The 17,132-nt window shown below is 37.5% G+C and overlaps 1 long non-coding RNA gene across 1 annotated transcript in view; it reads left to right on the top strand.

Moving 5' to 3' along the window:
- LOC105481693 (uncharacterized) overlaps positions 1 to 17,132 on the top strand; it is a 722,106-nt gene that overhangs the window by 523,953 nt on the left and 181,021 nt on the right. Inside the window, exon 15 of the long non-coding RNA XR_011614711.1 lies at positions 15,838 to 16,695. This is a non-coding gene — a long non-coding RNA (uncharacterized lncRNA). The remainder of the gene's footprint in view (positions 1 to 15,837; positions 16,696 to 17,132) is intronic.

The following is a 17,132-nucleotide window of genomic DNA, read 5'->3' as shown; positions in this document are numbered from 1 at the left end:
GCTGACAGGAGAGCAGATTCAGGAACACCCATAAGGGACCATCGATAAGCCTGCTGACTAGCATGAATTTCCCAACTTGTGTTTTCTTCAAGAGGACTCCCAGGACAAATCTCTTTCAGGAAGTCCTTCATGGAAGTAGTTGTTCTTCTGAGTAATAATTTTGTTTTATATGCGTTGTGAATGACAAAGCTGACAGTTTTCCCTCTTTGTCTTGACTTTTGGAATAAGTACAGCCCAATTTGTGGCTTGCTTCTTGCAATTTTGTAGCAGGAGTTTATAGGATAAACTTAGTGTACTCGAATTCACTTTTAGCTGCCTTTTCTTTCTTCTTATATTCAATTTGCACTAATTTCTTTATTAATAAATATCCCTTATTTTGTTTTTCCTCCTTTATGCATTTTAAAAAGGTTTAAATTAGTTTTAAGAGCAAGGCAAAGGCTTTTTTCTCATACTATAAAAAGATTTTAACAGATTGCATATTTTTGAGCAGAAACTATGCTCCATCTGCCTCCACTGGCACTGAATAGTACACTACCTGTCACAAAAGAGTGTGAATTCTGGTTTAATTGATTCCAGAGCAGTTCTGTGTTTTTATTGTCACATAGAAACCAAGTGTTTAGGATTCATATACACCCCCAAGTCTGATCACAGGCAAATCGTGCAATGATCATTGTTTCTAAGGTTCATATTTATTGAGCTTGTGTGCTCAGGGGGCTACCCTAAAACTGATTATGTCTTCCTTTCCTCTATCTTCTCTAACAGCTAAAGGTCTGATTACAAGGCATTTCTTGCCAAGGCATTGTCTTTCATAAGTTAATAGACATTCACAGGCTTTTTGCCTACTTATGATTGTGGGATTTCCCTACAGCTTACTCTGTTACCTTAGAAAAAAACTGTTAAGTATCTTTCCTAAGACTGGATATTTCTTAGATATACATATAGTAAGGAATAGACTGTTGCAAATTTATGGGAAGAGATGAAAAGAGGGCAGATATTACGGAAGTCTCCATCAAGTTATTTAAACAGTAATACATTTGAACTCTTCTTATAAAGTAAAATTATGTCTTTATTATCCTGCATATACCAAAATGTAGTTCTGTATTTGGGGAAAGATTAGATTAGAACTAAAGGGCACATTCTTCAGGAAAATGTCTGACATATAACCACTTGCTGTTCCTTATTTGTGTATTTCTCTATATAAAATTTAAAGAAAGATACAGAGAAGTTATCCACATAGACTTTGTATAGTGAGGAGATTCCTCCGTTCATCCTGAGCACAGCAGAATGGAGACTGTCAATGGGGCCACAAAGGAACTCTTGGGAATGAGCAGATAAACACTTTTTCCTAAAAAAAGAGTGATACATTATCTATATTCTTCAAAATGCTTTTTAACTTTGGTTGAAATTTTAGAATTTTTAAAATTCTGACAGTAGTAAAATGCCGATTGTTAGAGGTGTTCCTGTTTTATGCGTTTGGTTTAGGTTAATACTGTGTTACCCAATGTGACTAATCTTTGAATTATTAATGTAATGTTCATAATTTTTGCTAGCAACTCACCCAGAATGGTCAACTCTTTGTTATTGTGTACTCTTTATCACCTTTTCTAAGATATTATAGTATTTACTATTTTGATAAATTTTCAAATATAAATGCTAGTCTCTAAAGCAATGTTTATTAAGCCATATCTGTTAGACATTACTATTCTAATATAGATCTTTTCCCATTAGATTCAAAACAACTCGAGCTTCCTTTCCAACAGAAGTCCCCACTACCATTCAAGTTGCCATGTAACTTGAAATGTATTTACTGTTCCTTTTTGATGAACAAAAGAGGTCCAGTTTCACAGATGCTTATCAAGTTCAATGTTAGGTGATATTCTGTATTAGGCAAAGACAAATAAAGTGAGATTACAGTGTACTGGGAGAAACATACGTATACAAATAAATTATAATGAGATTTCTGCTTTGGGCCAAGATGGAGTAAAATAAACAAGATTTACCGTCATGACTAAAACAACAAAACAAGAAACAAAAATTATAAAGCAATGGATCTCGACATTGCCTCTCAAGCACCAACGACAGTTATGTGAGCGAGACAGAAAACAAATGAGGTGAGTTCTATGATTGCTCTAGCCTACAAGTTTCTGGAACTTAAGGCAGAGGGAGGACCCAAGGAGAGCCGAGCAGTCTCCCTGAGTTGAGAAAATGAATCTGAAAACTCAGGGAAGTCAAAACACCTAGAGTTTGCAAAGAAAAGTGTGGGAGAGGAAAGAAAAGCAAAGAGAGAGAACTGCAGAAATTTATCTCACAAGTGTTCAATTGAAGGCTGATCAGTACATGTGTGTAAGGAAACCAACCACCTTAAATCATTAAAGGTGACAGTGTCCCAGACTTGTAAAGGACCAGCAGTAGTGCCAGTTTCCAATACCTACCAAAGAAAACCTCATAATTCACAGAATATCAGATGGTGTCCTCAGAAGAATATGCTTCAGTAGTGGAAAACATTAACTGATGAAAGGCTATGCTCATGCTTCTTAGGAAAGCATTAAGACAAAGACTCCAAAGAGTGAATGCTTTCCAATTAACTTAAACACCTTGTAGAACAAAAGAATTAAAAAATATCCTGGCCCAAATAAGATAAAATTCACAATGCATGTAATAGAAATTATGAAGCTTAATATAAAGAAGCAAGGAAATGTAAGGCATAATGAAAAAGGATTCAATTAAAAATGATTCAGAAAAAAGGGGATGGAATCAATAAAGAGTGAAAGAATAGTTTTTACAATTATATGCAGTATGTTCGAGAAGCTAGGAGATAGATTGGACATGTGAAGTACAGACATGAAAGAGGTAAAACTAAAAAATCTCAAAGTCTAAAACAGATAACAGTCTGCATTGTCTAAAAGAAAAATACAATGAGTAGAGTTAACAGCATTTTGCAGAAGAAAAGCATAGTAAATTTCAAGACATAACAATAGAAACTATTCAAAAGGAAATACAGAAAAAAAGATTTTACAAAATGAACAGAATATCAGTGAACCATGGGACAACTCAATTCAGCCATTGTATGTATACTTACAGTCAGAAAATGACAGGGTAGGGTGAGGTGATGGAAAAAAAATCTGTGAAAAAACATTGGCTTAATGAGAAACATAAATTCAAGGTACAAGAAGTTCATGGAAGCCCAAACACACGTATACACACAAATAAAGAAAATGACACCACGACACATCATAATCGAATTGCTTAAAACCAATGATTAAAGATAGTCTTTAAAGGAGCTGGAAAAAAAGATTCATTATAGAAATAGAAACAAAAATTAAGACATCAAATTTGTCATTAAACAATGAATATTTAATGAGTGGATCAATATCTTTAAAGTCTTTATCTAAAACTAAAAAATAAACACATCAGCCTAAGATTATTTATCCAGCAGAAATATGTTTCATAAATAAAGAGAAAAAACGAAAAAGACTATTTCAGACATACAAAAGCTAAGAGAATTTATAATTAAGGCATCTGCACTACAAGAAATGTTAGAGACCCCAAAGTAGAAGGAAAATGATATCAAATGGAAATCTGTAATGACAGAAAAATGAACAGTAGAAGTGGCAAAGAAATGGGTGGCTATAAAGACTAAGTCTCATTAATAGATAACTGAGTATTCAAAACAAGAATAAATAATGTTTCCTGTTATTTATAACATATTGAAATAAGATGCATGATTGAAATACCTCAAAGACCATGCAGGGTCAAATGGAAGTATGTTGTTTTAAATTTCTTACTCTGGGAATGAACTAGGACAGCATTACATGAGAGTAGAGTGGTAAGTTAGTGAGGTATACTATAAACCTCAAACCACCAACAAAATAACACCACAAACACCTACATCTGCTAAAAGCAGCAGAGATAAAGTGAAATACAAATAAAATTCAGGTATCTGAGGGGCTGGGCTGCTGCATGACTTGGCACAGCTGAAGCGCCAATCGTCCGGCAGGACCTTACCCCACTAATTCCTGTCAAGCAGCTTCATGGGCACGTTGGCCAGTGAGACACCCCTGTTGCTCTCTTTCTTCCTGAGCTGTTTCTCTTCCCTCTGGTTCAGTTTTCTGAAAGCATGGAAAGGAGAGGGTCTGGGGACACCCCACACCCCTTTTGTGTCTGCACATGGCAGGTGCCACTACCACTCTGGGCTTCACCATCCCCTCTATTCCTGTCTTAAGTAAGAGGCAGATGTTCATTTTGCGGTTGAATGGGATGCTGCTGTCAAGATGTTCTTCCGTATAAGGTAAAGTTAGGGGAGATAGTCACCATCCTTCCTACCAATGTTTTAACGTGAAAAGGGTAGAATATAAGAACATTTGTTTCACAGTATGAGAAGGTCAAGATAAAATTAGGCCTCCTTGGAGGCATTACTTCCAGAATACCCAGGCTCTTATTTTTGGCAGACAGCAATGATTATGAAAGAGTTCAGGAAGGAGCAGAAGAGCTACAGAAAATGCTTCACAGAGATAAACTGGGAGATACTGTGCTGTTCCTTTTTACAAACAAAATTTGCCAAATGCTATGGCTATCGGCGAAATGACGCACGAATTCAGTCTCTGTGCAACAGAACACGGTATATTCAAGCCACTTGTGCTACACAAGGCACTCTTCTGAATGAGGAACTTAACTGGCTGGCAAACGAGCTTTCAAAACATTCAATGAAACTGGATAACTAACCAAGGACATGTTTGATAGAATTGAAACTAGGCTTGTTACAACAAAACTAGTTTGCGTCTTGGTTATTATACAGTCTCTGGGATTCCTTAGGCAGACTATTACAGCATTTAAACTTATTTCGTTGCCAATGATTGTTTACCAGGTATAATGTTGCTATTTAGCAATATACTTGGTTTTTAATAAATTCTCCTAGGAAAAAGTATCCTCCTTTAATTTTATAACCCTAAATGCCTGGCTATTGTGAAACCTTTAAATAAACCAATTTGAATGCTTTTTGAGCCCATAGCAATTTTTTATTTTTATTTTATTTATTTTTTTTTTGAGATGGAGTCTTGCTCTATCACCCAGGCTGGAGTGCAATGGCACAATCTCGGCTCACTGCAACCTCTGCCTCCCGGGTTCAAGCAATTCTCATGCCTCAGCCACTCAAGTGGATGGGATTACAGGCTCCTGCCACCACGCCCAGCTAATTTTTTGCTATTTTGTTTGTTTGTTTGTTTGTTTGTTTGTTCTGGTAGAGACAGGGTTTTGTCATGTTGGCCAGGCTGGTCTCAAACTCCTGACCTCAGGTGATCCACCTGCCTCAGCCTCCCAAAGTGCTGGCATTATAGGCGTGGTCACTGCATCCAGCCAATAAATAATGTTTTAAATTATCGCCTTGGTACTTTACTGATACCTTTATCATTTATTAAATGAGACAGTGTGCTCATTTAAAAGTATAGCATTTTGTTTGTATTTATTTATCTCCCTTGCCAAAGAAGATTTTTTTTAAAACTGCTTACACCAGCCAGGAAAATAGTCCAAAACACTATTCAGTTCTCTTGCTCTGAGGAACTTATTTTTTACCGCATATTGACTCCTTACTTCCTTCAGCCAAACTTACTTTGGATTTGATAGCTAATTAGTTCTGTGACGATTGCAAAGAGTTCATATTGAGGTGGTTTTTAATACTCAACAGATTGTGTTCCTTTATATTGTATCTTTTTAATGTTGAATGTTACTTGGTATCAGTCTAACTCTTTGCCTAGTATATGCTAGCTCTGCTGATGTTTATTTTTATTGGCAAATATATCTTCATTAAGAGTTTTCAGAAAACTCATCAAATTCAATAAATACGTTTTCTCATAACTCATTTGGAATTACTCCCAACATAATGATTAGAATATTTAAAAAATTAAAAATAAAAATGAAAGTTAATAAAAAGGAAAGTAAAAAAAAGGTAAGAGCAGAAAGGACAAAGAGGAAACAACATTCCTCTTTGTAGATTTAAATCCATTTCTTTCTTTTCTTTTCTTTTCCTTTTTTTTTTTTTTTGAGATGGAGTTTCACTCTTGTTGCCCAGGCTGGAGTGCAATGGCGTGATCTCGGCTCACTGCAACCTCTGCCTCCCAGGTTCAAGCGATTCTCCTGACTCAGCCTCCCGAGTAGCTAGAATTACTGGCATGTGCTACTACCCCTGGCTAATTTTGTATTTTTAGTAGAGACAGAGTTTCTCCATGTTGGTCAGGCTGGTCTCGAACTCCCGACCTCAGGTGATCCGCCCACCTTAGCCTCCTAAAGTGCTGGAATTACAGGCCTGAGCCACCATGCCCGGCAATCCATTTCTAATAGATAAAAATGTTTATGTTATATTATTGTGTGCACAGATATTTATAAATGTCAGGTTGTGATTGTAGGAGAGATCTTTATAACAATAAATTGTTCATTCTCTCCTGACTTTTAAAGTGTCACTATAATTATATCTACTTTATTTTTCTTTTTTTTTTTTTTCAGTATGTCTTTTCTTATTCCTATATATTCAGGGTTTTTCAGAATCTCACATTCAGAGCAAATGGATACATTTTGTTTTATTGTCTGTTTTTTTTTTTTTTAAATAGCTGACTGGCTTTAAAATTATTATCATGTGTGATGTGCATTTTTTTCTAAACATTCCATATATGACATAGGTTTTCTTTTTTTCTCTTAAAATTTTGTAAGTTCCACAATTTGCCCTCAAGACTGTACTATCAATCTAGTTAATTTTATACAGTATTTATTAACTCTAAATGTCAGCACTGATAATAATAGGATTTTCTTTGGCACATTTGTTTCTCCATTTTTTTGATGAGTTAAATTTTGTTAATTTTCTCAGCATCTCCCTGTATGTCTGTTAAGTAGTCATATGATAAGTAGTTTTAAATTATAGCTTTGAATGCTGTCTATAAGAAACACAATGATAAGTGTTTATATGTCTCATCATTCATTATTTTGTTTAGCCATTATTCTCATATTTATTTCCATTATTAGTTCTACAGTTAAATGTATACTCAATGCTCACCACCATTTGTTTTTGTGTAATTAACCGTTTATTTTTAATTAATTAATTAATTTATTTATTTATTTATTTATTTTTTTATTATACTTTAAGTTCTAGGGTACATGTGCATATCGTGAAGGTTTGTTACATATGTATACTTGTGTCATGTTGCTGTGCTGCACCCATCAACTCGTCAGCACCCATCAACTCGTCATTTACATCAGGTATAACTCTCAATGCAATCCCTCCCCCCTCCCCCCTCCCCATGATAGGCCCCGGTGTGTGATGTTCCCCTTCCTGAGTCCAAGTGATCTCATTGTTCAGTTCCCACCTGTGAGTGAGAACATGCGGTGTTTGGTTTTCTGTTCTTGTGATAGTTTGCTAAGAATGATGGTTTCCAGCTGCATCCATGTCCCTACAAAGGACACAAACTCATCCTTTTTTATGGCTGCATAGTATTCCATGGTGTATATGTGCCACATTTTCTTAATCCAGTCTGTCACTGATGGACATTTGGGTTGATTCCAAGTCTTTGCTATTGTGAATAGTGCCGCAATAAACATACGTGTGCACGTGTCTTTATAACAGCATGATTTATAATCCTTTGGGTATATACCCACTAATGGGATGGCTGGGTCATATGGTACTTCTAGTTCTAGATCCTTGAGGAATCGCCATACTGTTTTCCATAATGGTTGAACTAGTTTACAATCCCACCAACAGTGTAAAAGTGTTCCTATTTCTCCACATCCTCTCCAGCACCTGTTGTTTCCTGACTTTTTAATGATTGCCGTTCTAACTGGTGTGAGATGGTATCTCATTGTGGTTTTGATTTGCATTTCTCTGATGGCCAGTGATGATGAGCATTTTTTCATGTGTCTGTTGGCTGTATGCCTTTCTTCTTTTGAGAAATGCCTGTTCATATCCTTTGCCCACTTTTTGATGGGGTTGTTTGTTTTTTTCTTGTAAATTTGTTTGAGTTCTTTGTAGGTTCTGGATATTAGCCCTTTGTCAGATAAGTAGATTGCAAAAATGTTCTCCCATTCTGTAGATTGCCTGTTCACTCTGATGGTAGTTTCTTTTGCTGTGCAGAAGCTCTTTAGTTTAATGAGATCCCATTTGTCAATTTTGGCTTTTGTGGCCGTTGCTTTTGGTGTTTTAGACATGAAGTCCTTGCCCATGCCTATGTCCTGAATGGTATTACCTAGGTTTTCTTCTAGGGTTTTTATGGTACTAGGTCTAGCATTTAAGTCTCTAATCCATCTTGAATTAATTTTCGTATAAGGAGTAAGGAAAGGATCCAGTTTCAGCTTTCTACTTATGGCTAGCCAATTTTCCCAGCACCATTTATTGAATAAGGAATCCTTTCCCCATTTCTTGTTTTTCTGAGGTTTGTCAAAGATCAGATGGCTGTAGATGTGTGGTATTCTTTCTGAGGACTCTGTTCTGTACCATTGGTCTATATCTCTGTTTTGGTACCAGTACCATGCTGTTTTGGTTACTGTAGCCTTGTAGTATAGTTTGAAGTCAGGTAGCGTGATGCCTCCAGCTTTATTCTTTTGACTTAGGATTGTCTTGGCAATGTGGGCTCTTTTTTTGGTTCCATATGAACTTTAAAGCAGTTTTTTCCAATTCTGTGAAGAAACTCATTGGTAGCTTGATGGAGATGGCATTGAATCTATAAATTACTTTGGGCAGTATGGCCATTTTCACGATATTGATTCTTCCTATCCATGAGCATGGTATGTTCTTCCATTTGTTCGTCCCTCTACACACTGCTTTAAATATGTCCCAGAGATTCTGGTATGTTGTGTCTTTGTTCTCCTTGGTTTCAAAGAACATCTTTATTTCTGCCTTCATTTCATTATGTACCCAGTAGTCATTCAGGAGCAGGTTGTTCAGTTTCCATGTAGTTGAGCGGTTTTGATTGAGTTTCTTAGTCCTGAGTTCTAGTTTGATTGCACTGTGGTCTGAGAGACAGTTTGTTATAATTTCTGTTCTTGTACATTTGCTGAGGAGTGCTTTACTTCCAATTATGTGGTCAATTTTGGAATAAGTGTGATGTGGTTCTGAGAAGAATGTATATTCTGTTGATTTGGGGTGGAGAGTTCTGTAGATGTCTATTAGGTATGCTTGGTGCAGAGATGAGTTCAATTCCTGGATATCCTTGTTAACTTTCTGTCTCATTGATCTGTCTAATGTTGACAGTGGGGTGTTGAAGTCTCCCATTATTATTGTATGGGAGTCTAAGTCTCTTTGTAAGTCTCTCAGGACTTGCTTTACGAATCTGGGTGCTCCTGTATTGGGTGCATATATATTTAGGATAGTTAGCTCTTCCTGTTGAATTGATCCCTTTACCATTATGTAATGGCCTTCTTTGTCTCTTTTGATCTTTGATGGTTTAAAGTCTGTTTTATCGGAGACTAGTATTGCAACCCCTGCTTTTTTTTTGTTCTCCATTTGCTTGGTAGTTCTTCCTCCATCCCTTTATTTTGAGCCCATGTATGTCTCTGCATGTGAGATGGGTCTCCTGAATACAGCAGACTGATGGGTCTTGACTCTATCCAATTTGCCAGTCTGTGTCTTTTAATTGGACCATTTAGTCCATTTACATTTAAAGTTAATATTGTTATGTGTGAACTTGATTCTGTCATTATGATATTAACTGGTTATTTTGCTTGTTAGTTGATGCAGTTTCTTCCTAGCATCAATGGTCTTTACATTTTGGCATGTTTTTCCAATGGCTGGTACTGGTTGTTCCTTTCCATGTTTAGTGCTTCCTTCAGGGTCTCTTGTAAGGCAAGCCTGGTGGTGACAAAATCTCTAAGCATTTGCTTATCTGTAAAGGATTTTATTTCTCCTTCACTTATGAAACTTAGTTTGGCTGGATATGAAATTCTGGGTTTAAAATTCTTTTCTTTAAGAATGTTGAATATTAGCCCCCACTGTCTTCTGGCTTGTAGAGTTTCTGCCGAGAGATCTGCTGTTAGTCTGATGGGCTTCCCTTTGTGGGTAACCCGGCCTTTCTCTCTGGCTGCCCTTAACAGTTTTTCCTTCATTTCAACTTTGGTGAATCTGACAATTATGTGTCTTGGAGTTGCTCTTCTCGAGGAGTATCTTTGTGGTGTTCTCTGTATTTCCTGAATTTGAATGTTGGCCTGCCTTACTAGGTTGGGGAAGTTCTCCTGGATGATATCCTGAAGAGTGTTTTCCAACTTGGTTCCATTTTCCCCCTCACTTTCAGGCACCCCAATCAGACGTAGATTTGGTCTTTTCACATAATCCCATACTTCTTGAAGGCTTTGTTTATTTCCTTTTCCTCTTTTTTCTTCAGACTTCTCTTCTCGCGTCATTTCATTCATTTGATCCTCAATCACTGATACTCTTTCTTCCAGTTGATCGAGTTGGTTACTGAAGCTTGTGCATTTGTCACATATTTCTCGTGTCATGGTTTTTATCTCTGTCAGTTCGTTTATGGCCTTCTCTGCATTAATTATTCTAGTTATCCATTCTTCCATTCTTTTTTCAAGATTTTTAGTTTCTTTGTGCTGGGTACGTAATTCCTCCTTTAGCTCTAAGAAGTTTGATGGACTGAAGCCCTCTTCTCTCACCTCGTCAAAGTCATTCTCCATCCAGCTTTGATCCGTTGCTGGCGATGAGCTGCGTTCCTTTGGAGGGGGAGATGCACTCTGATTTTTTGAATTTCCAGCTCTCTGCCCTGCTTTATCCCCATCTGTGTGATTTTATCTGCCTCTGGTCTTTGATGATGGTGACGTACTGATGGGATTTTGGTGTGGGTGTCCTTCCTGTTTGTTAGTTTTGCTTTTAACAGTCAGGACCCTCAGCTGTAGGTCTGTTGGAGATTGCTTGAGGTCCACTCCAGACCCCGTTTGCCTGGGTATCAGCAGCAGAGGCTGCAGAAGATAGAATATTGCTGAACAGCGAGTGTACCTGTCTGATTCTTGCTTTGGAATCTTCGTCTCGGGGTGTACCCCACCGTGTGAGGTGTGGGGTGTCGGTCTGCCCCTAATGGGGGATGTCTCCTAGTTAGGCTACTCAGGGGTCAGGGACCCACTTGAGCAGGCAGTCTGTCCATTCTCAGATCTCAACCTCCATGTTGGGAGATCCACTGCTCTCTTCAAAGCTGTCAGACAGGGTCATTTGCACCTGCAGAGGTTTCTGCTGCTTTTTTTGTTTGTTTGTTTAGCTGTGCCCTGTCCCCAGAGGTGGAGTCTACAGAGACAGGCAGGACTCCTTGAGCTGCTGTGGGCTCCACCCAGTTCAATCTTCCCAGCTGCTTTGTTTACCTACTTAAGCCTCAGCAATGGTGGGCACCCCTCCCCCAGCCTCGCTGCTGCCTTGCCCTTAGATCGCAGACTGCTGTGCTAGCAATGAGGGAGGCTCCGCGGGCATGGGACCCTCCCGGCCAGGTGTAGGATATAATCTTCTGGTGTGCCGTTTGCTAAGACCCTTGGTAAAGTGCAGTATTGGGGTGGGAGTTACCCGATTTTCCAGGTGTTGTGTGTCTCAGTTCCCCTGGCTAGGAAAAGGGATTCCCTTCCCCCTTGCACTTCCCAGGTGAGGCGATGCCTCGCCCTGCTTCAGCTCTCGCTGGTCGGGCTGCAGCAGCTGACCAGCACCAATTGTCTGGCACTCCCTAGTGAGATGAACCCAGTACCTCAGTTGAAAATGCAGAAATCACCCGTCTTCTGTGTCCCTCGCGCTGGGAGCTGGAGACTGGAGCTGTTCCTATTTGGCCATCTTGCTCCGCCCCTCTCAGATACAATCTTTAAAACTACAGGATCAGAAGTTGGCATAGATGTTTCATGCGGGAAGAAGGGGAAGATAGGAAATTTTTTAAAAAGTGTCTTCTCAAATTTTCTCTGTGAATTCTTAGACAAAGTCATCTTTTGAGAATAACCAGAATGAAAGTTAATTCTGTTAGATTATTGAAGTTTTCTGAGAGGGACGGCAGGGAATTGAATATATATATATATATATATGTGAGTGTGTGTATGTATGCATATAATACATAGTTATATAAACATATATATATATGTGATTTTACTTATAACAAGGACAAAAACAGTCACAATATGGCATTGACCTAATTTAGAGAGATTTCTAAACTAATATAACTAATATAGTGATTCTAAGAATAAATATGTTGGAAAAAATTCCAATAGCCTGTTAACTATTGGCTTGTTAATTTTAAGAACAGGTACCATAAAAAATAGTTATTTTCATACAAACTATTTGTATGACCTTACAAAGACATTCCTGCTCATAAGATTATTTTCTCAGAATGAATTTGAAATCTATATAACATATAAAGTAGAACATACATCAAAGAATCATGTGCATGAGTTTGAATCATTTTATAAATGATCTTTGCATACCTTCAAAATCTTAAAAATAAGAAAACTTACATTTTTTTTTTTCCACAGACCATTTGTGAAATTTAGTATAAAATTCCCTCTCGTGAAGCTATATGATTTCTTCCTGAAAACCTTTCTTTCAAGTCATAGGATGATTCAAAGCTGTATGGGATAAAAAGAAATGATTTTTCCATAGTGCATAAGATTGTAACCATATGCACCCAATAGTCCAATTTCTACTATCGGTTATATTATATAAAAATAAATGACAAAATCTCTGCATGGAAAGCCAATATTACAGGGAAGTAAGTGATACAGTGAAAATAACCAGAGTGTTGTCTGTTAACTGTAACTGGAGTGTACTTTCACTGCGATTTCTGGAATTAGACTGTTTAATGTATGTTAAACAAAATAAAAGAATATTCAAACATATTGAGTAAAGTCAAGAACTAAAAATATGCATTATTTATACATTTCAAACTTTTTGTTTGTGTGCTTTTTGTCTTGTTTTGTGGTATAAGTATTATTTTAGGAGTCATGAAGTGGGAACCATGATTGATTAATTAGCATTGATTAATGAAATTTTGTGATCCAGAGTGAAGTTTTATGATTCCTTCCTCCCTTCAGCCATTTATGTAAGTAAAGTAGTTTCATGCATTGAGACTTCCCATAAGATTAATTTTGATAAGAGAGTTTTCTAATACAAAGTTTCAAAACTGCTGGACACTGTTAGAAAGGAACACTCTTTCCACAGTTCTGGTTTTCTTGAGGAGAGATTTTCCCTAAACATACTGCTATCATTGCCCTAACTCTGTTTCTAAGATGGAGTTATTCAGTTGATCAGTTAGTTGATTGATGAGTGCCAAATATTGGTCTACAAGTCTCGGTGAGATGAAGTTAAGCTCTCAAAAGTCCATTGCATGATATTTGATAGCTTTAATGCTTCTTTCTCTGTTCATTCTAAACAGCAAAATAAGCATGTTAAATCTATAGACAAAATTCCCTGTGTTTGGCTACCCCAAATTTCAGTCTAGGGATAGTCTCCTTAGCATAAGAGTAGGTTATTTGACTCTTATAACAAATTATGTAACCACATTTTATCTGTATAATAGGATATTTTTGGCTTTTATTTTTGTTTTATTTTTGGCTTTCATCTTTGTTTTATTTCTCAAATTGATCAGAATCTGGTCTGAGAATTAGGTTGATAGCTGCCTATGAGATTTCAATTGATTAGGTGATCTTTAAGGGCTTTCTCCTCTATGAGAGGGGAATAAAATTTACTGCCGATTAGTGAGTGATTACTACGTATCATGCTTTATTTTGTGTAATTTTCACACACCTTCACGTCTTCTCTTTTAACTCCTTTACAATCTGATGTGGTCACTATTCTTATGCCTGTTTCACTGATGAGGAAACATAGACACAAGGATTTACTTACTTGCCAAAGGACATAGCTTGTAAGTGGTAGAGTCCAACAGAAATTCAGTGCAGTCTGAATTTAAAGACAATTCCTTTAAAAGATATTTATATCACATTTAACATGAAATATATAACATGGCCTGACTAAATTAACATACAATGTTTGTATTAAGTGAAAAATATAAAATTTAAAAAAGGAAATAAACCACAGGCACTCATAATTTAATCATCTTCTATCTGATTGACTCCCCCACCCCTTTTATTCTTCTTTTCCTCATCAAGTTAATGCTAATAGACTTGTTTATCCCTCCATAACTTTCCTCTTGATCTGACAAACATAGGAATTCACATATGTATGTATAGATGATTTGGGCTTTTTTATTTGTATATTCATAATCAAAATCTACAAATTACTATAACACTTCTTATTTTTTACGTAAATGTATATTATATATCAAATTCTCGTTTAAAATTAATTTATGAATGTTTATTATTTTACATCAATTAGATCCACCCCCTCTTCTTTTTATACTACTGCATACAGCAACCTCAGTGCATACACACATAATGAAGTAAAGTCTGGGTGTACTTAAATATTTTTAAAATGCTTATATATTTCTATAAAATATGTAGATTTATAACTTGAGTTTAGATAAATCCACCTTTAAGAATTCAGCCTTACAAAGGGTTTCATTTACGATTTCTATTTTGTCTTGCAGAACATTTATTATTTAAAAGGATTTTTAAGGATTTTCTTTGCTTCATGAACAGATGGGCAACATCACATGAGAACCACCCACGTCAAAGTTTTATAGTTAATGCATTTTATGGCAAGTTTTCCATTTGCAGGCTCACAGTTTGTAAATTCATACCACTAAAAATATTGCACAACATGCATCTCATGACATTATTTCTTTTGTTGATTATGGTATTGTAGGGGCAGAAAAGGGGTGATCTTTTTCTTCTTCATCATAAGAGCCATGGCCAACATGTCTATAACAGAAGACACGTTAGAGAACACATCACACATTTATTTGATTATAGTTTTCTCTGACATGGGAGCCTCCAGAATGAAGACCCAGAGATACAGGGGAAGATATCCAATTTTATGCTTTGGTTCAATGAAGCAGGGACAGCACAGCCATGTACAAGTGTGATTGAACAGAAAAGGACAGGAGCTATCTGTGATAGCCTCAAAAATGCTAGCAGGGCCTGTTTGTTCAGGTTCTTCTTGGCCTCTCTGTACAGAATTTCTTCCTCCCAGGCATGGGGTAGGACTCCTCTGAAATGAGGGTCTTAACTTCTTTATGGCCAGCTGTTACACAGAAATGTGGGGAAAATTCAGAGTAATATTTTTAGGCTTTATAGCTGACTTTAGGGAAAAGTGGTTTTAGTTTCTATGACTTGCCTCAGGGATGGATGAGGGGTGACAGACAGGAGACAGGAGGGCAAGAGAATGTCAGAGAGAAACTGCTTCTGAGGCTACTTTTGAGGCCTTCATTTTGGGGTATTATTTTCAGAGCCCCAGAAGTATCATTTACATTCTTTTCGTGGGTTCTTTTAGTCTTTATTCTTCTGTTTTTTTCATTAAATGTCAAATTACATAAACTATACACATACACATGGATGTTATTTATGAGTCTCACTAAAAAATGCCTGTTACAAAACAATTTAAAGATAAGTTAGATGGTCAAATAGTAGAATGATTATTGAATTTGTAGGACTATTCAGTTTTTCTTTTTCATTTCATTTTTAAAGTTGTACTTGCCTAGCAATTTATTTCAAATTTGTTGGCATATGTTTATTTATAATATTATCTCATTATCCTTTAAATGCCTGAATAATATTGATATTGGTTATTTGTAACTTGTATCTCTGTTTTAAAACGTTTATCTATATGTTTTGCCACAGATTTATTACTTTTATTATTATGTTCTAAGAAACAGTTTTTGCCATCTTGATTCTCTGTTTATTTTTTTTTGCTTAACTTTTCTTTTATTAATTTTTATTTTTTGGAGACAGGGTCTCACCTTGTTGCCCAGGATGGAGTGCAGTGGCATGATCTCAGCTCACTGCAACCTCTGCTTCCCTGGCTCAAGCCATCCTCCCACATCAAACTCACGAGTAGGTGAGACTACAGGTGTGTGCCTCCATGCCTAGCTAATTTTTGTACTTTTTATAGAGACATGGTTTCACCATGTTGCCCATGAGAGGTGAAGCCAGCTGGACTTCCTGGGTCGAGTGGGGACTTGGAGAACTTTTCTGTCTAGCTAGAGGATTGTAAATGCACCAATCAGTGCTCTGTGTCTAGCTGAAGGATTGTAAATGCACCAATCAGCACTCTGTAAAGTGGACCAATCAGCAGGAAGTGGGTGAGGACAAATAAGAGAATAAAAGCTGGCCACCCCAGCCACCAGTGGCAACCCGCTCAGGTCCCCTTCCAGGCTATGGAAGCTTTGTTCTTTCACTCTTCACAATAAATTTTGCTGCTGCTCACTCTTTGGGTCTGCACTACCTTTATGAGCTGTAACACTCACCACGAGGGTCTGTGGCTTCACTCCTGAAGTCAGCGGGACCATGAACCCACTGGGAGGAACAAACAACTCTGGACATGCCACCTTTAAGAGCTGTAACACTCACTGTGAAGGTCTGCAGCTTCACTCTTGAAGTCAGCAAGACCATGAACTCACTGGAAGGAAGAAACTCCAGATATATCTGAACATCTGAAGGAACAAACTCCAGACACACCACCTTTAAGAACTATAACACTCACCGCGAGGGTCTGCAGCTTCATTCTTGAAGTCAGCAAAACCAAGAACCTACCGGAAGGAAGCAATTCCAGACACATTTTGGTGACCACGAAGGGACAATCACCAAGCGGTGAGTGCCATCGGACCCCTTTCGCTTGCTGTTCTCTCCTATTTTTCCTTAGAATTCACTGGCTAAATACCGGGCACCTGTCAGGTAGTTAAAAGTGACTAGCGTGGCCGCTGGACTAAAGACACAGGTATCAGGCTTTCTGGGAAAGGGCTGTCTAACAACCCCCGACTCTTTGGAGTTGGGAGCATTGGTTTGCCTGGAACCAGCTTCCACTTTTCCTGTACTTCTGGGCTGAGCTGAGGGTCGACAGAGAGGAAAGCCATTCAGTCCCAGGGTCCTGACAACAAGTTGGTTGACCCTGCGGCCATGAGCGGAACTCTCAAAGTCACGTCACCCAAGCGAGGCTTGCCCATCTATCCTATCTATCCTGACCCTTGCCTCTTGGGTGCTAATGCCTGTCAGACAAACTCCCTCCTGCCTCTCTTCTCTGAGACTAG

This window comes from Macaca nemestrina, chromosome 16, assembly GCF_043159975.1.
Source record: "Macaca nemestrina isolate mMacNem1 chromosome 16, mMacNem.hap1, whole genome shotgun sequence".
NCBI classification, from domain to species: Eukaryota; Metazoa; Chordata; class Mammalia; order Primates; family Cercopithecidae; genus Macaca; species Macaca nemestrina.
The sequence above is the reverse complement of the archived record's forward strand: the minus strand, read 5'-3'. Positions and strand labels throughout refer to the sequence as shown.